The 23,652-nt window shown below is 40.4% G+C and overlaps 12 non-coding genes across 12 annotated transcripts; all 12 read left to right on the forward strand.

Annotated features, from left to right (window-relative positions):
• Positions 1–2,040: 2,040 nt before the first annotated feature.
• On the forward strand, positions 2,041–2,122 carry TRNAS-AGA (transfer RNA serine (anticodon AGA)). Its single transcript has one exon. It is a non-coding gene; the product is annotated as a tRNA-Ser (tRNA).
• Positions 2,123–3,403: 1,281 nt separating this feature from the next.
• On the forward strand, positions 3,404–3,475 carry TRNAH-GUG (transfer RNA histidin (anticodon GUG)). Its single transcript has one exon. It is a non-coding gene; the product is annotated as a tRNA-His (tRNA).
• Positions 3,476–6,063: 2,588 nt separating this feature from the next.
• Positions 6,064–6,145, forward strand: TRNAS-AGA (transfer RNA serine (anticodon AGA)). Its single transcript has one exon. It is a non-coding gene; the product is annotated as a tRNA-Ser (tRNA).
• A 1,281-nt stretch (positions 6,146–7,426) lies between these two features.
• On the forward strand, positions 7,427–7,498 carry TRNAH-GUG (transfer RNA histidin (anticodon GUG)). Its single transcript has one exon. It is a non-coding gene; the product is annotated as a tRNA-His (tRNA).
• A 2,586-nt stretch (positions 7,499–10,084) lies between these two features.
• On the forward strand, positions 10,085–10,166 carry TRNAS-AGA (transfer RNA serine (anticodon AGA)). The gene has a single exon. It is a non-coding gene; the product is annotated as a tRNA-Ser (tRNA).
• A 1,284-nt stretch (positions 10,167–11,450) lies between these two features.
• On the forward strand, positions 11,451–11,522 carry TRNAH-GUG (transfer RNA histidin (anticodon GUG)). The gene has a single exon. It is a non-coding gene; the product is annotated as a tRNA-His (tRNA).
• Positions 11,523–14,110: 2,588 nt separating this feature from the next.
• Positions 14,111–14,192, forward strand: TRNAS-AGA (transfer RNA serine (anticodon AGA)). Its single transcript has one exon. It is a non-coding gene; the product is annotated as a tRNA-Ser (tRNA).
• Positions 14,193–15,473: 1,281 nt separating this feature from the next.
• Positions 15,474–15,545, forward strand: TRNAH-GUG (transfer RNA histidin (anticodon GUG)). The gene has a single exon. It is a non-coding gene; the product is annotated as a tRNA-His (tRNA).
• Positions 15,546–18,132: 2,587 nt separating this feature from the next.
• Positions 18,133–18,214, forward strand: TRNAS-AGA (transfer RNA serine (anticodon AGA)). Its single transcript has one exon. It is a non-coding gene; the product is annotated as a tRNA-Ser (tRNA).
• Positions 18,215–19,495: 1,281 nt separating this feature from the next.
• Positions 19,496–19,567, forward strand: TRNAH-GUG (transfer RNA histidin (anticodon GUG)). The gene has a single exon. It is a non-coding gene; the product is annotated as a tRNA-His (tRNA).
• A 2,588-nt stretch (positions 19,568–22,155) lies between these two features.
• TRNAS-AGA (transfer RNA serine (anticodon AGA)) lies at positions 22,156–22,237 on the forward strand. The gene has a single exon. It is a non-coding gene; the product is annotated as a tRNA-Ser (tRNA).
• A 1,281-nt stretch (positions 22,238–23,518) lies between these two features.
• Positions 23,519–23,590, forward strand: TRNAH-GUG (transfer RNA histidin (anticodon GUG)). The gene has a single exon. It is a non-coding gene; the product is annotated as a tRNA-His (tRNA).
• The last annotated feature ends 62 nt before the right edge of the window (positions 23,591–23,652 follow it).

A 23,652-nucleotide genomic window follows, 5' to 3' on the forward strand; every position in this document is an offset into this window, starting at 1 on the left:
ACTGTTTGGTACTTACAGGACACGCGAACCACCAAAGTACATATCTTATTTTTTACTTACATAGCATCATGCACCGAGGACTACCTAGGGCCTACCTTAGGTATAAATTATATGTAATAAAAGGGGAGTTTAAGGCTTGGCAAGTAGGCTGGGACTCACCTGGGAGACCCCTGAGTCTAAGCCCAGAACCATAACTCTGCCAGTCGAGTACTTACCTAAAAGCCGATAACTCACTTTTCTTCCATAGGCTAACATTCAGTGATTTCACTTGGAAATTCTTCTAAGTGGTGTGGAGTTTTGGAACTTTAAAATATTCATCTCAAATCAGCCGAACAACGAATTCTGATTTACTCACCTGTTATCAGGAGAGACCTCAGTGCTGCATCTTGGAGCTCGGTACTGACCCTGAAAAGTAATTTTAACCGTACTTACCAGTAACTCGAATTTCCTTCCATGGGATATCATTGCCTGCTTTTTGCTGAAAATTTTCTAAGTGTCGATTTTTGAAACTTACAAATATTCTTTAAAAATCGTACCAACTGTGAAAACGTAATTGTTTACCTGTTTTAGATAGATGTCCCAGTACTGAGCCTAGGAGCCCAGCACTGGATTACAAAAGTAACGAGAACGTACTTTACCCGTAACTTGAATTTTCTTCCATAGGAAACCATTGACTGTTTTTCTGTGAAATTTCTTCTAAGTGTCGATTTTGCAAACATGTAAATATTCCTTAAAAATCGCCTGTATAACTTAAACACAGTTTCTCAACTGCTTACAGGTGGTACAGTAGTGCTGGATCTAGGATCCAACACTGACCTAGAAAAAGTAACCATACCCCACTTACCTGCTAAGTGAATTTCCTTCCATAGGATAACATTGGTAATTTGATCAGCAAAAGTTTCTAAGTGTCAACTTTTAAAATAGCAAAATATTGCTTAAAAATCACAACAGTAACTAAAACAAATGTACTCACTTGTTTCCAAGAACTGTCCCAGGACTGAATCTAGGATCCAGTCCTGGATTTAGAAAAGTAATCCTGAAAGTAATTAATTGCATATAACTTAAAATTCCCATTGAGCTCAATGTATTATTGTGATTCAAATTGTGTTGCCTATTGCAATAAACTGTAACTATTACCTGCAAAAGTCAATTGCCTATTGCAAAGTATTTAACTAAAGCATCTCATTCTGAGAAAGTATATTTTGATACCTATTGTTGGTTCTAAAATAAAACAACAATATCTTTTGTATGCAAACCAATGGCCTAGAGTTCAGTTCTTGAGTGTGTGAGACCATTTGCTGACTGAGTGTGTACAACAAATGTTTTACACTGCACTCTGATACTGCCTTACTGCTCGGCAAGCTACCACTTTAGAGAGTAAGGTTATATCTAACTTTAGCCTCTGCCAAACCTCTGGGGACTGGGGACTCTGTGCACACTGTACCTATTTGGGAACAGTATATACAGAGCCACTTTCTCACAGTAGTGATAACGTGATTAGAGTCCTAAGGCCAACATAAAGATACAGCAAAACGTGAGGTGAAAAGCAAAAAGGTTGCTGGTAAGCCACCTTAAGGATGCCAGGTCTAACAAAAACTGAACTAAGGATAACATGAGTAAAACATCAGGTTTCTCTACTGCATTTGGTGAGACAAGTGGGCCTTCTTTTATCTTCCATTCAAGCAATCTTTGACAGACCCCTTTATTATAGAGCTTTTCAAGGATTAAAGATAAGGCACTTACAAAGGAGTCCCAAATACTCAGAGATGGTTGACTTCTGTAATATGGGTCGTAGACTAAAAGCAGCGCAAAAACAGAGTGCAACAGGGTCCAAAAAACTTGAGTGCCACAAGAGAGTTTGAATGCAAGCGTATCCTTTTACAGATCCAGAGATATACTCATCCAATTTTTGTTTTTAGGACAGAACGTGCATGATGAAAAAAACATTGTTTTTAAAAAGCGCATTGCAGAATATCAGTACTTTGATGTGGGAAAACTTCAAAACTTTCAAACAAAATATTTGTAGGCAGTTTACAGCAAGTTGTTGTGGCCGAGTGGTTAAGGCGATGGACTAGAAATCCATTGGGGTATCCCCGCGCAGGTTCGAATCCTGCCAACAACGAGAATCTTTTTATTATCGGCTACAATTTCAGAAGTTAACCTTTAGTATTTCTTCCATTTCAGTTTTATAAATAGGTGGCTTATTTTTGTGTCACTATTGCCTCTCCACATATTTGTTATCGCTACCTCTTTCATGTCTTTGCTACACCTCATTCCTACTTTAGCACGGGTGTAAACGCTTCAAATTATTATACCGTTGCTCTCTCATTCATACCTGCGCATACACTTGAAAGTTACTTTACCAATAAAAGACGCAAAGAGAGAAATAGAACAAAAGTGCTGGCTGGATTGGCAAACACACTTCATAAAACTGCATTTTCTTTTTTATTCTCCCCCTTGTTACATGCTTAACCTCCCCATGTGTAATTTCTCTTAACCTGCTGTCCCAGGAAGAGAATTTCATCTAAAGGCTCTTTCTGTGTTTTTTTCCCTAGTCTGTCTTTCCCATTTCTTAGCTGTGTAACTGTTCCTTTACGCGCTCTATTTAAACGCCATCAATCTCATTTGAGCTCCTTGCTCCCGCTTCTGTTTTCTCCACCTCTCATACTGCCAGTTCTCTCTTTCTCTGTGGTTGGTGGCTACTTTCCTGAGCTTCCGAAGCCACGTGGTTCCTGCCTCTTGTTGTCAGACTTGAATTGGAAAAGGAACCATATTAACAAGCCTTTACCATTCACACACGGCGGAAGTTTATACTTTAATTCAGTGAGCTAAGAAAAGCGTGTTGTGGGTCCCCTACGAGCCATGGTGCTTGCTTCATCATGATTTGGCACCAGTCATTAGCCGCAGCTCTGCTAATGAGCCACTGAGGTCAGTTTCAATATTTACTCAAAAACATAACCATGCAGCCCACCCCTCAACTGTGTATTTATCTTGCTTTTCTGCTGTTCGTGTGATTAGCTGGGAGGAGCTCACGGCGACATCCTCCCTATAAAAGAATAGATGGATCACTCTCTAACTCTTTCTTGCTTCACATACAAATGGCTTGAAAGGTGCAGGGAAGATGCAGGTCTAATAGACAGAATAGAAGGTCTGTGCCAGGTGGGTTTCTCTGCATTGTTGTTCCATCACAGGTCCGCAAGTGTAATGTGTGATCTTTGACTCCTGGCATTTCACAAGCAAGCGGCCAGGAAACGGTTTCAGCCTATCAACCACTGAGGAGACGCAGCCTCTGAATGAGGAATGAGGAAGCAATGAATACATCCAGCCTATCACAGGAACAGCCCTGAGTGTTCCGAATTATAAATTCTCCATGTCACTGTATGTCGTTGAGCCCAAGTAGCTCGCCGTGATCGTATAGTGGTTAGTACTCTGCGTTGTGGCCGCAGCAACCTCGGTTCGAATCCGAGTCACGGCATTGTGGCTGGCAATGTCACGGCAGTTGGGTGTTAATTTTACAGAATAAGCAAATGTACCAGTGGTTTTTGTAAAATGTCTATTAAAAACAGATCCTTTCAAATATTTAAACCATCTAACAACAAATGATTTAAACTCGCATGATTATAAGCTGTAGCTATAATGTATTTACTTACATAAATTATCGTTCTTGAACCTATTGGGGGTGGAGGGGGAGCGGAGCTCACCCCCCAGGTGCAGTTGAGTGACCTGTGTTGTGGCTCTCTAGAGGGAAGGCACAAATTTTGCTGTCACCCAGCCCAATCCAGACGTGTATTGGGGCCACGTTTCAGGCAAATAGAGCAGTAAGTGCAGAGAAATGTTCACTCTCTAAAAGTGGCATTTCTAAAATAGTAAAGTTAAATCCAACCTCACCAGTAAGTAGGATTTTCAATAAATAAATAAAGCTACTCCTCTCCGATATGGAATTACCAAATAAAAAGTATAGGGGAATACACAGAGCTAACCTATGAGAGGGGTAGACCTCACAGTAGTGAAAAATGAAATAGACTGTTTGGTACTTACAGGACACGCGAACCACCAAAGTACATATCTTATTTTTTACTTACATAGCATCATGCACCTAGGACTACCTAGGGCCTATCTTAGGTGTAAATTATATGTAATAAAAGGGGAGTTTAAGGCTTGGCATGTAGGCTGGGACTCCCCTGGGAGACCCCTGAGTCTATGCCCAGAACCATAACTCTGCCAGTCGAGTACTTACCTAAAAGCCGATAACTCACTTTTCTTCCATAGGCTAACATTGAGTGGTTTCACTTGGAAATTCTTCTAAGTGGTGTGGAGTTTTGGAACTTTAAAATATTCATCTAAAATCAGCCGAACAACGAATTCTGATTTACTCACCTGTTATCAGGAGAGACCTCAGTGCTGCATCTTGGAGCTCGGTACTGACCCTGAAAAGTAATTTTAACCGTACTTACCAGTAACTCGAATTTCCTTCCATGGGATATCATTGCCTGCTTTTTGCTGAAAATTTTCTAAGTGTCGATTTTTGAAACTTACAAATATTCTTTAAAAATCGTACCAACTGTGAAAACGTAATTGTTTACCTGTTTTAGATAGATGTCCCAGTACTGAGCCTAGGAGCCCAGCACTGGATTACAAAAGTAACGAGAACGTACTTTACCCGTAACTTGAATTTTCTTCCATAGGAAACCATTGACTGTTTTTCTGTGAAATTTCTTCTAAGTGTCGATTTTGCAAACATGTAAATATTCCTTAAAAATCGCCTGTATAACTTAAACGCAGTTTCTCAACTGCTTACAGGTGGTACAGTAGTGCTGGATCTAGGATCCAACACTGACCTAGAAAAAGTAACCATAACCCCACTTACCTGCTAAGTGAATTTCCTTCCATAGGATAACATTGGTAATTTGATCAGCAAAAGTTTCTAAGTGTCAACTTTTAAAATAGCAAAATATTGCTTAAAAATCACAACAGTAACTAAAACAAATTTACTCACTTGTTTCCAAGAACTGTCCCAGGACTGAATCTAGGATCCAGTCCTGGATTTAGAAAAGTAATCCTGAAAGTAATTAATTGCATATAACTTAAAATTCCCATTGAGCTCAATGTATTATTGTGATTCAAATTGTGTTGCCTATTGCAATAAACTGTAACTATTACCTGAAAAAGTCAATTGACTATTGCAAAGTATTTAACTAAAGCATCTCATTCTGAGAAAGTATATTTTGATACCTAATGTTGGTTCTAAAATAAAACAACAATATCTTTTGTATGCAAACCAATGGCCTAGAGTTCAGTTCTTGAGTGTGTGAGACCATTTGCTGACTGAGTGTGTACAACAAATGTTTTACACTGCACTCTGATACTGCCTTACTGCTCGGCAAGCTACCACTTTAGAGAGTAGGGTTATATCTAACTTTAGCCTCTGCCAAACCTCTGGGGACTGGGGACTCTGTGCACACTGTACCTATTTGGGAACAGTATATACAGAGCCACTTTCTCACAGTAGTGATAACGTGATTAGAGTCCTAAGGCCAACATAAAGATACAGCAAAACGTGAGGTGAAAAGCAAAAAGGTTGCTGGTAAGCCACCTTAAGGATGCCAGGTCTAACAAAAACTGAACTAAGGATAACATGAGTAAAACATCAGGTTTCTCTACTGCATTTGGTGAGACAAGTGGGCCTTCTTTTATCTTCCATTCAAGCAATCTTTGACAGACCCCTTTATTATAGAGCTTTTCAAGGATTAAAGATAAGGCACTTACAAAGGAGTCCCATATACTCAGAGATGGTTGACTTCTGTAATATGGGTCGTAGACTAAAAGCAGCGCAAAAACAGAGTGCAACAGGGTCCAAAAAACTTGAGTGCCACAAGAGAGTTTGAATGCAAGCGTATCCTTTTACAGATCCAGAGATATACTCATCCAATTTTTGTTTTTAGGACAGAACGTGCATGATGAAAAAAACATTGTTTTTAAAAAGCGCATTGCAGAATATCAGTACTTTGATGTGGGAAAACTTCAAAACTTTCAAACAAAATATTTGTAGGCAGTTTACAGCAAGTTGTTGTGGCCGAGTGGTCAAGGCGATGGACTAGAAATCCATTGGGGTATCCCCGCGCAGGTTCGAATCCTGCCAACAACGAGTATCTTTTTATTATCGGCTACAATTTCAGAAGTTAACCTTTAGTATTTCTTCCATTTCAGTTTTATAAATAGGTGGCTTATTTTTGTGTCACTATTGCCTCTCCACATATTTGTTATCGCTACCTCTTTCATGTCTTTGCTACACCTCATTCCTACTTTAGCACTGGTGTAAACGCTTCAAATTATTATACCGTTGCTCTCTCATTCATACCTGCGCATACACTTGAAAGTTACTTTACCAATAAAAGACGCAAAGAGAGAAATAGAACAAAAGTGCTGGCTGGATTGGCAAACACACTTCATAAAACTGCATTTTCTTTTTTATTCTCCCCCTTGTTACATGCTTAACCTCCCCATGTGTAATTTCTCTTAACCTGCTGTCCCAGGAAGAGAATTTCATCTAAAGGCTCTTTCTGTGTTTTTTTCCCTAGTCTGTCTTTCCCATTTCTTAGCTGTGTAACTGTTCCTTTACGCGCTCTATTTAAATGCCATCAATCTCATTTGAGCTCCTTGCTCCCGCTTCTGTTTTCTCCACCTCTCATACTGCCAGTTCTCTCTTTCTCTGTGGTTGGTGGCTACTTTCCTGAGCTTCCGAAGCCACGTGGTTCCTGCCTCTTGTTGTCAGACTTGAATTGGAAAAGGAACCATATTAACAAGCCTTTACCACTCACACACGGCGGAAGTTTATACTTTAATTCAGTGAGCTAAGAAAAGCGTGTTGTGGGTCCCCTACGAGCCATGGTGCTTGCTTCATCATGATTTGGCACCAGTCATTAGCCGCAGCTCTGCTAATGAGCCACTGAGGTCAGTTTCAATATTTACTCAAAAACATAACCATGCAGCCCACCCCTCAACTGTGTATTTATCTTGCTTTTCTGCTGTTCGTGTGATTAGCTGGGAGGAGCTCACGGCGACATCCTCCCTATAAAAGTGTAGATGGATCACTCTCTAACTCTTTCTTGCTTCACATACAAATGGCTTGAAAGGTGCAGGGAAGATGCAGGTCTAATAGACAGAATAGAAGGTCTGTGCCAGGTGGGTTTCTCTGCATTGGTGTCCCATCACAGGTCCGCAAGTGTAATGTGTGATCTTTGACTCCTGGCATTTCACAAGCAGGCGGCCAGGAAACGGTTTCAGCCTATCAACCACTGAGGAGACGCAGCCTCTGAATGAGGAATGAGGAAGCAATGAATACATCCAGCCTATCACAGGAACAGCCCTGAGTGTTCCGAATTATAAATTCTCCATGTCACTGTATGTCGTTGAGCCCAAGTAGCTCGCCGTGATCGTATAGTGGTTAGTACTCTGCGTTGTGGCCGCAGCAACCTCGGTTCGAATCCGAGTCACGGCATTGTGGTTGGCAATGTCACGGCAGTTGGGTGTTAATTTTACAGAATTAGCAAATGTACCAGTGGTTTTTGTAAAATGTCTATTAAAAACAGATCCTTTCAAATATTTAAACCATCTAACAACAAATGATTTAAACTCGCATGATTATAAGCTGTAGCTATAATGTATTTACTTACATAAATTATCGTTCTTGAACCTATTGGGGGTGGAGGGGGAGCGGAGCTCACCCCCCAGGTGCAGTTGAGTGACCTGTGTTGTGGCTCTCTAGAGGGAAGGCACACATTTTGCTGTCACCCAGCCCAATCCAGACGTGTATTGGGGCCAGGTTTCAGGCAAATAGAGCAGTAAGTGCAGAGAAATGTTCACTCTCTAAAAGTGGCATTTCTAAAATAGTAAAGTTAAATTCAACCTCACCAGTAAGTAGGATTTTCAATAAATAAATAAAGCTACTCCTCTCCGATATGGAATTACCAAATAAAAAGTATAGGGGAATACACAGAGCTAACCTATGAGAGGGGTAGACCTCACAGTAGTGAAAAATGAAATAGACTGTTTGGTACTTACAGGACACGCGAACCACCAAAGTACATATCTTATTTTTTACTTACATAGCATCATGCACCTAGGACTACCTAGGGCCTACCTTAGGTATAAATTATATGTAATAAAAGGGGAGTTTAAGGCTTGGCAAGTAGGCTGGGACTCACCTGGGAGACCCCTGAGTCTAAGCCCAGAACCATAACTCTGCCAGTCGAGTACTTACCTAAAAGCCGATAACTCACTTTTCTTCCATAGGCTAACATTCAGTGGTTTCACTTGGAAATTCTTCTAAGTGGTGTGGAGTTTTGGAACTTTAAAATATTCATCTAAAATCAGCCGAACAACGAATTCTGATTTACTCACCTGTTATCAGGAGAGACCTCAGTGCTGCATCTTGGAGCTCGGTACTGACCCTGAAAAGTAATTTTAACCGTACTTACCAGTAACTCGAATTTCCTTCCATGGGATATCATTGCCTGCTTTTTGCTGAAAATTTTCTAAGTGTCGATTTTTGAAACTTACAAATATTCTTTAAAAATCGTACCAACTGTGAAAACGTAATTGTTTACCTGTTTTAGATAGATGTCCCAGTACTGAGCCTAGGAGCCCAGCACTGGATTACAAAAGTAACGAGAACGTACTTTACCCGTAACTTGAATTTTCTTCCATAGGAAACCATTGACTGTTTTTCTGTGAAATTTCTTCTAAGTGTCGATTTTGCAAACATGTAAATATTCCTTAAAAATCGCCTGTATAACTTAAACACAGTTTCTCAACTGCTTACAGGTGGTACAGTAGTGCTGGATCTAGGATCCAACACTGACCTAGAAAAAGTAACCATAACCCCACTTACCTGCTAAGTGAATTTCCTTCCATAGGATAACATTGGTAATTTGATCAGCAAAAGTTTCTAAGTGTCAACTTTTAAAATAGCAAAATATTGCTTAAAAATCACAACAGTAACTAAAACGAATTTACTCACTTGTTTCCAAGAACTGTCCCAGGACTGAATCTAGGATCCAGACCTGGATTTAGAAAAGTAATCCTGAAAGTAATTAATTGCATATAACTTAAAATTCCCATTGAGCTCAATGTATTATTGTTATTCAAATTGTGTTGCCTATTGCAATAAACTGTAACTATGACCTGCAAAAGTCAATTGCCTATTGCAAAGTATTTAACTAAAGCATCTCATTCTGAGAAAGTATATTTTGATACCTATTGTTGGTTCTAAAATAAAACAACAATATCTTTTGTATGCAAACCAATGGCCTAGAGTTCAGTTCTTGAGTGTGTGAGACCATTTGCTGACTGAGTGTGTACAACAAATGTTTTACACTGTACTCTGATACTGCCTTACTGCTCGGCAAGCTACCACTTTAGAGAGTAAGGTTATATCTAACTTTAGCCTCTGCCAAACCTCTGGGGACTGGGGACTCTGTGCACACTGTACCTATTTGGGAACAGTATATACAGAGCCACTTTCTCACAGTAGTGATAAAGTGATTAGAGTCCTAAGGCCAACATAAAGATACAGCAAAACGTGAGGTGAAAAGCAAAAAGGTTGCTGGTAGGCCACCTTAAGGATGCCAGGTCTAACAAAAACTGAACTAAGGATAACATGAGTAAAACATCAGGTTTCTCTACTGCATTTGGTGAGACAAGTGGGCCTTCTTTTATCTTCCATTCAAGCAATCTTTGACAGACCCCTTTATTATAGAGCTTTTCAAGGATTAAAGATAAGGCACTTACAAGGAGTCCCAAATACTCAGAGATGGTTGACTTCTGTAATATGGGTCGTAGACTAAAAGCAGCGCAAAAACAGAGTGCAACAGGGTCCAAAAAATTGAGTGCCACAAGAGAGTTTGAATGCAAGCGTATCCTTTTACAGATCCAGAGATATACTCATCCAATTTTTGTTTTTAGGACAGAACGTGCATGATGAAAAAAACATTGTTTTTAAAAAGCGCATTGCAGAATATCAGTACTTTGATGTGGGAAAACTTCAAAACTTTCAAACAAAATATTTGTAGGCTGCTTACAGCAAGTTGTTGTGGCCGAGTGGTTAAGGCGATGGACTAGAAATCCATTGGGGTATCCCCGCGCAAGTTCGAATCCTGCCAACAACGAGAATCTTTTTATTATCGGCTACAATTTCAGAAGTTAACCTTTAGTATTTCTTCCATTTCAGTTTTATAAATAGGTGGCTTATTTTTGTGTCACTATTGCCTCTCCACATATTTGTTATCGCTACCTCTTTCATGTCTTTGCTACACCTCATTCCTACTTTAGCACTGGTGTAAACGCTTCAAATTATTATACCGTTGCTCTCTCATTCATACCTGCGCATACACTTGAAAGTTACTTTACCAATAAAAGACGCAAAGAGAGAAATAGAACAAAAGTGCTGGCTGGATTGGCAAACACACTTCATAAAACTGCATTTTCTTTTTTATTCTCCCCCTTGTTACATGCTTAACCTCCCCATGTGTAATTTCTCTTAACCTGCTGTCCCAGGAAGAGAATTTCATCTAAAGGCTCTTTCTCTGTTTTTTTTTTCCCTAGTCTGTCTTTCCCATTTCTTAGCTGTGTAACTGTTCCTTTACGCGCTCTATTTAAATGCCATCAATCTCATTTGAGCTCCTTGCTCCCGCTTCTGTTTTCTCCACCTCTCATACTGCCAGTTCTCTCTTTCTCTGTGGTTGGTGGCTACTTTCCTGAGCTTCCGAAGCCACGTGGTTCCTGCCTCTTGTTGTCAGACTTGAATTGGAAAAGGAACCATATTAACAAGCCTTTACCACTCACACACGGCGGAAGTTTATACTTTAATTCAGTGAGCTAAGAAAAGCGTGTTGTGGGTCCCCTACGAGCCATGGTGCTTGCTTCATCATGATTTGGCACCAGTCATTAGCCGCAGCTCTGCTAATGAGCCACTGAGGTCAGTTTCAATATTTACTCAAAAACATAACCATGCAGCCCACCCCTCAACTGTGTATTTATCTTGCTTTTCTGCTGTTCGTGTGATTAGCTGGGAGGAGCTCACGGCGACATCCTCCCTATAAAAGTGTAGATGGATCACTCTCTAACTCTTTCTTGCTTCACATACAAATGGCTTGAAAGGTGCAGGGAAGATGCAGGTCTAATAGACAGAATAGAAGGTCTGTGCCAGGTGGGTTTCTCTGCATTGTTGTTCCATCACAGGTCCGCAAGTGTAATGTGTGATCTTTGACTCCTGGCATTTCACAAGCAGGCGGCCAGGAAACGGTTTCAGCCTATCAACCACTGAGGAGACGCAGCCTCTGAATGAGGAATGAGGAAGCAATGAATACATCCAGCCTATCACAGGAACAGCCCTGAGTGTTCCGAATTATAAATTCTCCATGTCACTGTATGTCGTTGAGCCCAAGTAGCTCGCCGTGATCGTATAGTGGTTAGTACTCTGCGTTGTGGCTGCAGCAACCTCGGTTCGAATCCGAGTCACGGCATTGTGGTTGGCAATGTCACGGCAGTTGGGTGTTAAATTAACAGAATTAGCAAATGTACCAGTGGTTTTAGTAAAATGTCTATTAAAAACAGATCCTTTCAAATATTTAAACCATCTAACAACAAATGATTTAAACTCGCATGATTATAAGCTGTAGCTATAATGTATTTACTTATATAAATTATCGGTCTTGAACCTATTGGGGGTGGAGGGGGACCGGAGCTCACCCCCCAGGTGCAGTTGCGTGACCTGTGTTGTGGCTCTCTAGAGGGAAGGCACACATTTTGCTGTCACCCAGCCCAATCCAGACGTGTATTGGGGCCAGGTTTCAGGCAAATAGAGCAGTAAGTGCAGAGAAATGTTCACTCTCTAAAAGTGGCATTTCTAAAATAGTAAAGTTAAATCCAACCTCACCAGTAAGTAGGATTTTCAATAAATAAATAAAGCTACTCCTCTCCGATATGGAATTACCAAATAAAAAGTATAGGGGAATACACAGAGCTAACCTATGAGAGGGGTAGACCTCACAGTAGTGAAAAATGAAATAGACTGTTTGGTACTTACATGACACGCGAACCACCAAAGTACATATCTTATTTTTTACTTACATAGCATCATGCACCTAGGACTACCTAGGGCCTATCTTAGGTGTAAATTATATGTAATAAAAGGGGAGTTTAAGGCTTGGCATGTAGGCTGGGACTCCCCTGGGAGACCCCTGAGTCTATGCCCAGAACCATAACTCTGCCAGTCGAGTACTTACCTAAAAGCCGATAACTCACTTTTCTTCCATAGGCTAACATTGAGTGGTTTCACTTGGAAATTCTTCTAAGTGGTGTGGAGTTTTGGAACTTTAAAATATTCATCTAAAATCAGCCGAACAACGAATTCTGATTTACTCACCTGTTATCAGGAGAGACCTCAGTGCTGCATCTTGGAGCTCGGTACTGACCCTGAAAAGTAATTTTAACCGTACTTACCAGTAACTCGAATTTCCTTCCATGGGATATCATTGCCTGCTTTTTGCTGAAAATTTTCTAAGTGTCGATTTTTGAAACTTACAAATATTCTTTAAAAATCGTACCAACTGTGAAAACGTAATTGTTTACCTGTTTTAGATAGATGTCCCAGTACTGAGCCTAGGAGCCCAGCACTGGATTACAAAAGTAACGAGAACGTACTTTACCTGTAACTTGAATTTTCTTCCATAGGAAACCATTGACTGTTTTTCTGTGAAATTTCTTCTAAGTGTCGATTTTGCAAACATGTAAATATTCCTTAAAAATCGCCTGTATAACTTAAACGCAGTTTCTCAACTGCTTACAGGTGGTACAGTAGTGCTGGATCTAGGATCCAACACTGACCTAGAAAAAGTAACCATAACCCCACTTACCTGCTAAGTGAATTTCCTTCCATAGGATAACATTGGTAATTTGATCAGCAAAAGTTTCTAAGTGTCAACTTTTAAAATAGCAAAATATTGCTTAAAAATCACAACAGTAACTAAAACAAATTTACTCACTTGTTTCCAAGAACTGTCCCAGGACTGAATCTAGGATCCAGTCCTGGATTTAGAAAAGTAATCCTGAAAGTAATTAATTGCATATAACTTAAAATTCCCATTGAGCTCAATGTATTATTGTGATTCAAATTGTGTTGCCTATTGCAATAAACTGTAACTATTACCTGCAAAAGTCAATTGCCTATTGCAAAGTATTTAACTAAAGCATCTCATTCTGAGAAAGTATATTTTGATACCTAATGTTGGTTCTAAAATAAAACAACAATATCTTTTGTATGCAAACCAATGGCCTAGAGTTCAGTTCTTGAGTGTGTGAGACCATTTGCTGACTGAGTGTGTACAACAAATGTTTTACACTGCACTCTGATACTGCCTTACTGCTCGGCAAGCTACCACTTTAGAGAGTAAGGTTATATCTAACTTTAGCCTCTGCCAAACCTCTGGGGACTGGGGACTCTGTGCACACTGTACCTTTTTTGGAACAGTATATACAGAGCCACTTTCTCACAGTAGTGATAACGTGATTAGAGTCCTAAGGCCAACATAAAGATACAGCAAAACGTGAGGTGAAAAGCAAAAAGGTTGCTGGTAAGCCACCTTAAGGATGCCAGGTCTAACAAAAACTGAACTAAGGATAACATGAGTAAAACATCAGGTTTCTCTACTGCATTTGGTGAGACAAGTGGGCCTTCTTTTATCTTCCATTCAAGCAATCTTTGACAGACCCCTTTATTATAGAGCTTTTCAAGGATTAAAGATAAGGCACTTACAAAGGAGTCCCAAATACTCAGAGATGGTTGACTTCTGTAATATGGGTCGTAGACTAAAAGCAGCGCAAAAACAGAGTGCAACAGGGTCCAAAAAACTTGAGTGCCACAAGAGAGTTTGAATGCAAGCGTATCCTTTTACAGATCCAGAGATATACTCATCCAATTTTTGTTTTAAGGACAGAACGTGCATGATGAAAAAAACATTGTTTTTAAAAAGCGCATTGCAGAATATCAGTACTTTGATGTGGGAAAACTTCAAAACTTTCAAACAAAATATTTGTAGGCAGTTTACAGCAAGTTGTTGTGGCCGAGTGGTTAAGGCGATGGACTAGAAATCTATTGGGGTATCCCCGCGCAGGTGCGAATCCTGCCAACAACGAGAATCTTTTTATTATCGGCTACAATCTCAGAAGTTAACCTTTAGTATTTCTTCCATTTCAGTTTTATAAATAGGTGGCTTATTTTTGTGTCACTATTGCCTCTCCACATATTTGTTATCGCTACCTCTTTCATGTCTTTGCTACACCTCATTCCTACTTTAGCACTGGTGTAAACGCTTCAAATTATTATACCGTTGCTCTCTCATTCATACCTGCGCATACACTTGAAAGTTACTTTACCAATAAAAGACGCAAAGAGAGAAATAGAACAAAAGTGCTGGCTGGATTGGCAAACACACTTCATAAAACTGCATTTTCTTTTTTATTCTCCCCCTTGTTACATGCTTAACCTCCCCATGTGTAATTTCTCTTAACCTGCTGTCCCAGGAAGAGAATTTCATCTAAAGGCTCCTTCTGTGTTTTTTTCCCTAGTCTGTCTTTCCCATTTCTTAGCTGTGTAACTGTTCCTTTACGCGCTCTATTTAAACGCCATCAATCTCATTTGAGCTCCTTGCTCCCGCTTCTGTTTTCTCCACCTCTCATACTGCCAGTTCTCTCTTTCTCTGTGGTTGGTGGCTACTTTCCTGAGCTTCCGAAGCCAGGTGGTTCCTGCCTCTTGTTGTCAGACTTGAATTGGAAAAGGAACCATATTAACAAGCCTTTACCACTCACACACGGCGGAGGTTTATACTTTAATTCAGTGAGCTAAGAAAAGCGTGTTGTGGGTCCCCTATGAGCCATGGTGCTTGCTTCATCATGATTTGGCACCAGTCATTAGCCGCAGCTCTGCTAATGAGCCACTGAGGTCAGTTTCAATATTTACTCAAAAACATAACCATGCAGCCCACCCCTCAACTGTGTATTTATCTTGCTTTTCTGCTGTTCGTGTGATTAGCTGGGAGGAGCTCACAGCGACATCCTCCCTATAAAAGTGTAGATGGATCACTCTCTAACTCTTTCTTGCTTCACATACAAATGGCTTGAAAGGTGCAGGGAAGATGCAGGTCTAATAGACAGAATAGAAGGTCTGTGCCAGGTGGGTTTCTCTGCATTGTTGTTCCATCACAGGTCCGCAAGTGTAATGTGTGATCTTTGACTCCTGGCATTTCACAAGCAGGCGGCCAGGAAACGGTTTCAGCCTATCAACCACTGAGGAGACGCAGCCTCTGAATGAGGAATGAGGAAGCAATGAATACATCCAGCCTATCACAGGAACAGCCCTGAGTGTTCCGAATTATAAATTCTCCATGTCACTGTATGTCGTTGAGCCCAAGTAGCTCGCCGTGATCGTATAGTGGTTAGTACTCTGCGTTGTGGCCGCAGCAACCTCGGTTCGAATCCGAGTCACGGCATTGTGGTTGGCAATGTCACGGCAGTTGGGTGTTAATTTCACAGAATTAGCAAATGTACCAGTGGTTTTTGTAAAATGTCTATTAAAAACAGATCCTTTCAAATATTTAAACCATCTAACAACAAATGATTTAAACTCGCATGATTATAAACTGTAGCTATAATGTATTTACTTACATAAATTATCGGTCTTGAACCTATTGGGGGTGGAGGGGGAGCGGAGCTCACCCCCCAGGTGCAGTTGAGTGACCTGTGTTGTGGCTCTCTAGACGGAAGGCACACATTTTGCTGTCACCCAGCCCAATCCAGACGCGTATTGGGGCCAGGTTTCAGGCAAATAGAGCAGTAAGTGCAGAGAAATGTTCACTCTCTAAAAGTGGCATTTCTAAAATAGTAAAGTTAAATTCAACCTCACCAGTAAGTAGGATTTTCAATAAATAAATAAAGCTACTCCTCTCCGATATGGAATTACCAAATAAAAAGTATAGGGGAATACACAGAGCTAACCTATGAGAGGGGTAGACCTCACAGTAGTGAAAAATGAAATAGACTGTTTGGTACTTACAGGACACGCGAACCACCAAAGTACATATCTTATTTTTTACTTACATAGCATCATGCACCGAGGACTACCTAGGGCCTACCTTAGGTATAAATTATATGTAATAAAAGGGGAGTTTAAGGCTTGGCAAGTAGGCTGGGACTCACCTGGGAGACCCCTGAGTCTAAGCCCAGAACCATAACTCTGCCAGTCGAGTACTTACCTAAAAGCCGATAACTCACTTTTCTTCCATAGGCTAACATTCAGTGATTTCACTTGGAAATTCTTCTAAGTGGTGTGGAGTTTTGGAACTTTAAAATATTCATCTCAAATCAGCCGAACAACGAATTCTGATTTACTCACCTGTTATCAGGAGAGACCTCAGTGCTGCATCTTGGAGCTCGGTACTGACCCTGAAAAGTAATTTTAACCGTACTTACCAGTAACTCGAATTTCCTTCCATGGGATATCATTGCCTGCTTTTTGCTGAAAATTTTCTAAGTGTCGATTTTTGAAACTTACAAATATTCTTTAAAAATCGTACCAACTGTGAAAACGTAATTGTTTACCTGTTTTAGATAGATGTCCCAGTACTGAGCCTAGGAGCCCAGCACTGGATTACAAAAGTAACGAGAACGTACTTTACCCGTAACTTGAATTTTCTTCCATAGGAAACCATTGACTGTTTTTCTGTGAAATTTCTTCTAAGTGTCGATTTTGCAAACATGTAAATATTCCTTAAAAATCGCCTGTATAACTTAAACACAGTTTCTCAACTGCTTACAGGTGGTACAGTAGTGCTGGATCTAGGATCCAACACTGACCTAGAAAAAGTAACCATACCCCACTTACCTGCTAAGTGAATTTCCTTCCATAGGATAACATTGGTAATTTGATCAGCAAAAGTTTCTAAGTGTCAACTTTTAAAATAGCAAAATATTGCTTAAAAATCACAACAGTAACTAAAACAAATTTACTCACTTGTTTCCAAGAACTGTCCCAGGACTGAATCTAGGATCCAGTCCTGGATTTAGAAAAGTAATCCTGAAAGTAATTAATTGCATATAACTTAAAATTCCCATTGAGCTCAATGTATTATTGTGATTCAAATTGTGTTGCCTATTGCAATAAACTGTAACTATTACCTGCAAAAGTCAATTGCCTATTGCAAAGTATTTAACTAAAGCATCTCATTCTGAGAAAGTATATTTTGATACCTACTGTTGGTTCTAAAATAAAACAACAATATCTTTTGTATGCAAACCAATGGCCTAGAGTTCAGTTCTTGAGTGTGTGAGACCATTTGCTGACTGAGTGTGTACAACAAATGTTTTACACTGCACTCTGATACTGCCTTACTGCTCGGCAAGCTACCACTTTAGAGAGTAAGGTTATATCTAACTTTAGCCTCTGCCAAACCTCTGGGGACTGGGGACTCTGTGCACACTGTACCTATTTGGGAACAGTATATACAGAGCCACTTTCTCACAGTAGTGATAACGTGATTAGAGTCCTAAGGCCAACATAAAGATACAGCAAAACGTGAGGTGAAAAGCAAAAAGGTTGCTGGTAAGCCACCTTAAGGATGCCAGGTCTAACAAAAACTGAACTAAGGATAACATGAGTAAAACATCAGGTTTCTCTACTGCATTTGGTGAGACAAGTGGGCCTTCTTTTATCTTCCATTCAAGCAATCTTTGACAGACCCCTTTATTATAGAGCTTTTCAAGGATTAAAGATAAGGCACTTACAAAGGAGTCCCAAATACTCAGAGATGGTTGACTTCTGTAATATGGGTCGTAGACTAAAAGCAGCGCAAAAACAGAGTGCAACAGGGTCCAAAAAACTTGAGTGCCACAAGAGAGTTTGAATGCAAGCGTATCCTTTTACAGATCCAGAGATATACTCATCCAATTTTTGTTTTTAGGACAGAACGTGCATGATGAAAAAAACATTGTTTTTAAAAAGCGCATTGCAGAATATCAGTACTTTGATGTGGGAAAACTTCAAAACTTTCAAACAAAATATTTGTAGGCAGTTTACAGCAAGTTGTTGTGGCCGAGTGGTTAAGGCGATGGACTAGAAATCCATTGGGGTATCCCCGCGCAGGTTCGAATCCTGCCAACAACGAGAATCTTTTTATTATCGGCTACAATTTCAGAAGTTAACCTTTAGTATTTCTTCCATTTCAGTTTTATAAATAGGTGGCTTATTTTTGTGTCACTATTGCCTCTCCACATATTTGTTATCGCTACCTCTTTCATGTCTTTGCTACACCTCATTCCTACTTTAGCACGGGTGTAAACGCTTCAAATTATTATACCGTTGCTCTCTCATTCATACCTGCGCATACACTTGAAAGTTACTTTACCAATAAAAGACGCAAAGAGAGAAATAGAACAAAAGTGCTGGCTGGATTGGCAAACACACTTCATAAAACTGCATTTTCTTTTTTATTCTCCCCCTTGTTACATGCTTAACCTCCCCATGTGTAATTTCTCTTAACCTGCTGTCCCAGGAAGAGAATTTCATCTAAAGGCTCTTTCTGTGTTTTTTTCCCTAGTCTGTCTTTCCCATTTCTTAGCTGTGTAACTGTTCCTTTACGCGCTCTATTTAAACGCCATCAATCTCATTTGAGCTCCTTGCTCCCGCTTCTGTTTTCTCCACCTCTCATACTGCCAGTTCTCTCTTTCTCTGTGGTTGGTGGCTACTTTCCTGAGCTTCCGAAGCCACGTGGTTCCTGCCTCTTGTTGTCAGACTTGAATTGGAAAAGGAACCATATTAACAAGCCTTTACCATTCACACACGGCGGAAGTTTATACTTTAATTCAGTGAGCTAAGAAAAGCGTGTTGTGGGTCCCCTACGAGCCATGGTGCTTGCTTCATCATGATTTGGCACCAGTCATTAGCCGCAGCTCTGCTAATGAGCCACTGAGGTCAGTTTCAATATTTACTCAAAAACATAACCATGCAGCCCACCCCTCAACTGTGTATTTATCTTGCTTTTCTGCTGTTCGTGTGATTAGCTGGGAGGAGCTCACGGCGACATCCTCCCTATAAAAGAATAGATGGATCACTCTCTAACTCTTTCTTGCTTCACATACAAATGGCTTGAAAGGTGCAGGGAAGATGCAGGTCTAATAGACAGAATAGAAGGTCTGTGCCAGGTGGGTTTCTCTGCATTGTTGTTCCATCACAGGTCCGCAAGTGTAATGTGTGATCTTTGACTCCTGGCATTTCACAAGCAAGCGGCCAGGAAACGGTTTCAGCCTATCAACCACTGAGGAGACGCAGCCTCTGAATGAGGAATGAGGAAGCAATGAATACATCCAGCCTATCACAGGAACAGCCCTGAGTGTTCCGAATTATAAATTCTCCATGTCACTGTATGTCGTTGAGCCCAAGTAGCTCGCCGTGATCGTATAGTGGTTAGTACTCTGCGTTGTGGCCGCAGCAACCTCGGTTCGAATCCGAGTCACGGCATTGTGGTTGGCAATGTCACGGCAGTTGGGTGTTAATTTTACAGAATTAGCAAATGTACCAGTGGTTTTTGTAAAATGTCTATTAAAAACAGATCCTTTCAAATATTTAAACCATCTAACAACAAATGATTTAAACTCGCATGATTATAAGCTGTAGCTATAATGTATTTACTTACATAAATTATCGTTCTTGAACCTATTGGGGGTGGAGGGGGAGCGGAGCTCACCCCCCAGGTGCAGTTGAGTGACCTGTGTTGTGGCTCTCTAGAGGGAAGGCACAAATTTTGCTGTCACCCAGCCCAATCCAGACGTGTATTGGGGCCAGGTTTCAGGCAAATAGAGCAGTAAGTGCAGAGAAATGTTCACTCTCTAAAAGTGGCATTTCTAAAATAGTAAAGTTAAATCCAACCTCACCAGTAAGTAGGATTTTCAATAAATAAATAAAGCTACTCCTCTCCGATATGGAATTACCAAATAAAAAGTATAGGGGAATACACAGAGCTAACCTATGAGAGGGGTAGACCTCACAGTAGTGAAAAATGAAATAGACTGTTTGGTACTTACAGGACACGCGAACCACCAAAGTACATATCTTATTTTTTACTTACATAGCATCATGCACCTAGGACTACCTAGGGCCTATCTTAGGTGTAAATTATATGTAATAAAAGGGGAGTTTAAGGCTTGGCATGTAGGCTGGGACTCCCCTGGGAGACCCCTGAGTCTATGCCCAGAACCATAACTCTGCCAGTCGAGTACTTACCTAAAAGCCGATAACTCACTTTTCTTCCATAGGCTAACATTGAGTGGTTTCACTTGGAAATTCTTCTAAGTGGTGTGGAGTTTTGGAACTTTAAAATATTCATCTAAAATCAGCCGAACAACGAATTCTGATTTACTCACCTGTTATCAGGAGAGACCTCAGTGCTGCATCTTGGAGCTCGGTACTGACCCTGAAAAGTAATTTTAACCGTACTTACCAGTAACTCGAATTTCCTTCCATGGGATATCATTGCCTGCTTTTTGCTGAAAATTTTCTAAGTGTCGATTTTTGAAACTTACAAATATTCTTTAAAAATCGTACCAACTGTGAAAACGTAATTGTTTACCTGTTTTAGATAGATGTCCCAGTACTGAGCCTAGGAGCCCAGCACTGGATTACAAAAGTAACGAGAACGTACTTTACCCGTAACTTGAATTTTCTTCCATAGGAAACCATTGACTGTTTTTCTGTGAAATTTCTTCTAAGTGTCGATTTTGCAAACATGTAAATATTCCTTAAAAATCGCCTGTATAACTTAAACGCAGTTTCTCAACTGCTTACAGGTGGTACAGTAGTGCTGGATCTAGGATCCAACACTGACCTAGAAAAAGTAACCATAACCCCACTTACCTGCTAAGTGAATTTCCTTCCATAGGATAACATTGGTAATTTGATCAGCAAAAGTTTCTAAGTGTCAACTTTTAAAATAGCAAAATATTGCTTAAAAATCACAACAGTAACTAAAACAAATTTACTCACTTGTTTCCAAGAACTGTCCCAGGACTGAATCTAGGATCCAGTCCTGGATTTAGAAAAGTAATCCTGAAAGTAATTAATTGCATATAACTTAAAATTCCCATTGAGCTCAATGTATTATTGTGATTCAAATTGTGTTGCCTATTGCAATAAACTGTAACTATTACCTGCAAAAGTCAATTGACTATTGCAAAGTATTTAACTAAAGCATCTCATTCTGAGAAAGTATATTTTGATACCTAATGTTGGTTCTAAAATAAAACAACAATATCTTTTGTATGCAAACCAATGGCCTAGAGTTCAGTTCTTGAGTGTGTGAGACCATTTGCTGACTGAGTGTGTACAACAAATGTTTTACACTGCACTCTGATACTGCCTTACTGCTCGGCAAGCTACCACTTTAGAGAGTAAGGTTATATCTAACTTTAGCCTCTGCCAAACCTCTGGGGACTGGGGACTCTGTGCACACTGTACCTTTTTTGGAACAGTATATACAGAGCCACTTTCTCACAGTAGTGATAACGTGATTAGAGTCCTAAGGCCAACATAAAGATACAGCAAAACGTGAGGTGAAAAGCAAAAAGGTTGCTGGTAAGCCACCTTAAGGATGCCAGGTCTAACAAAAACTGAACTAAGGATAACATGAGTAAAACATCAGGTTTCTCTACTGCATTTGGTGAGACAAGTGGGCCTTCTTTTATCTTCCATTCAAGCAATCTTTGACAGACCCCTTTATTATAGAGCTTTTCAAGGATTAAAGATAAGGCACTTACAAAGGAGTCCCAAATACTCAGAGATGGTTGACTTCTGTAATATGGGTCGTAGACTAAAAGCAGCGCAAAAACAGAGTGCAACAGGGTCCAAAAAACTTGAGTGCCACAAGAGAGTTTGAATGCAAGCGTATCCTTTTACAGATCCAGAGATATACTCATCCAATTTTTGTTTTAAGGACAGAACGTGCATGATGAAAAAAACATTGTTTTTAAAAAGCGCATTGCAGAATATCAGTACTTTGATGTGGGAAAACTTCAAAACTTTCAAACAAAATATTTGTAGGCAGTTTACAGCAAGTTGTTGTGGCCGAGTGGTTAAGGCGATGGACTAGAAATCCATTGGGGTATCCCCGCGCAGGTGCGAATCCTGCCAACAACGAGAATCTTTTTATTATCGGCTACAATCTCAGAAGTTAACCTTTAGTATTTCTTCCATTTCAGTTTTATAAATAGGTGGCTTATTTTTGTGTCACTATTGCCTCTCCACATATTTGTTATCGCTACCTCTTTCATGTCTTTGCTACACCTCATTCCTACTTTAGCACTGGTGTAAACGCTTCAAATTATTATACCGTTGCTCTCTCATTCATACCTGCGCATACACTTGAAAGTTACTTTACCAATAAAAGACGCAAAGAGAGAAATAGAACAAAAGTGCTGGCTGGATTGGCAAACACACTTCATAAAACTGCATTTTCTTTTTTATTCTCCCCCTTGTTACATGCTTAACCTCCCCATGTGTAATTTCTCTTAACCTGCTGTCCCAGGAAGAGAATTTCATCTAAAGGCTCCTTCTGTGTTTTTTTCCCTAGTCTGTCTTTCCCATTTCTTAGCTGTGTAACTGTTCCTTTACGCGCTCTATTTAAACGCCATCAATCTCATTTGAGCTCCTTGCTCCCGCTTCTGTTTTCTCCACCTCTCATACTGCCAGTTCTCTCTTTCTCTGTGGTTGGTGGCTACTTTCCTGAGCTTCCGAAGCCAGGTGGTTCCTGCCTCTTGTTGTCAGACTTGAATTGGAAAAGGAACCATATTAACAAGCCTTTACCACTCACACACGGCGGAGGTTTATACTTTAATTCAGTGAGCTAAGAAAAGCGTGTTGTGGGTCCCCTATGAGCCATGGTGCTTGCTTCATCATGATTTGGCACCAGTCATTAGCCGCAGCTCTGCTAATGAGCCACTGAGGTCAGTTTCAATATTTACTCAAAAACATAACCATGCAGCCCACCCCTCAACTGTGTATTTATCTTGCTTTTCTGCTGTTCGTGTGATTAGCTGGGAGGAGCTCACGGCGACATCCTCCCTATAAAAGTGTAGATGGATCACTCTCTAACTCTTTCTTGCTTCACATACAAATGGCTTGAAAGGTGCAGGGAAGATGCAGGTCTAATAGACAGAATAGAAGGTCTGTGCCAGGTGGGTTTCTCTGCATTGTTGTTCCATCACAGGTCCGCAAGTGTAATGTGTGATCTTTGACTCCTGGCATTTCACAAGCAGGCGGCCAGGAAACGGTTTCAGCCTATCAACCACTGAGGAGACGCAGCCTCTGAATGAGGAATGAGGAAGCAATGAATACATCCAGCCTATCACAGGAACAGCCCTGAGTGTTCCGAATTATAAATTCTCCATGTCACTGTATGTCGTTGAGCCCAAGTAGCTCGCCGTGATCGTATAGTGGTTAGTACTCTGCGTTGTGGCCGCAGCAACCTCGGTTCGAATCCGAGTCACGGCATTGTGGTTGGCAATGTCACGGCAGTTGGGTGTTAATTTCACAGAATTAGCAAATGTACCAGT

The sequence above is a fragment of the Triturus cristatus genome, chromosome 12 (assembly GCF_964204655.1).
Source record: "Triturus cristatus chromosome 12, aTriCri1.1, whole genome shotgun sequence".
NCBI classification, from domain to species: Eukaryota; Metazoa; Chordata; class Amphibia; order Caudata; family Salamandridae; genus Triturus; species Triturus cristatus.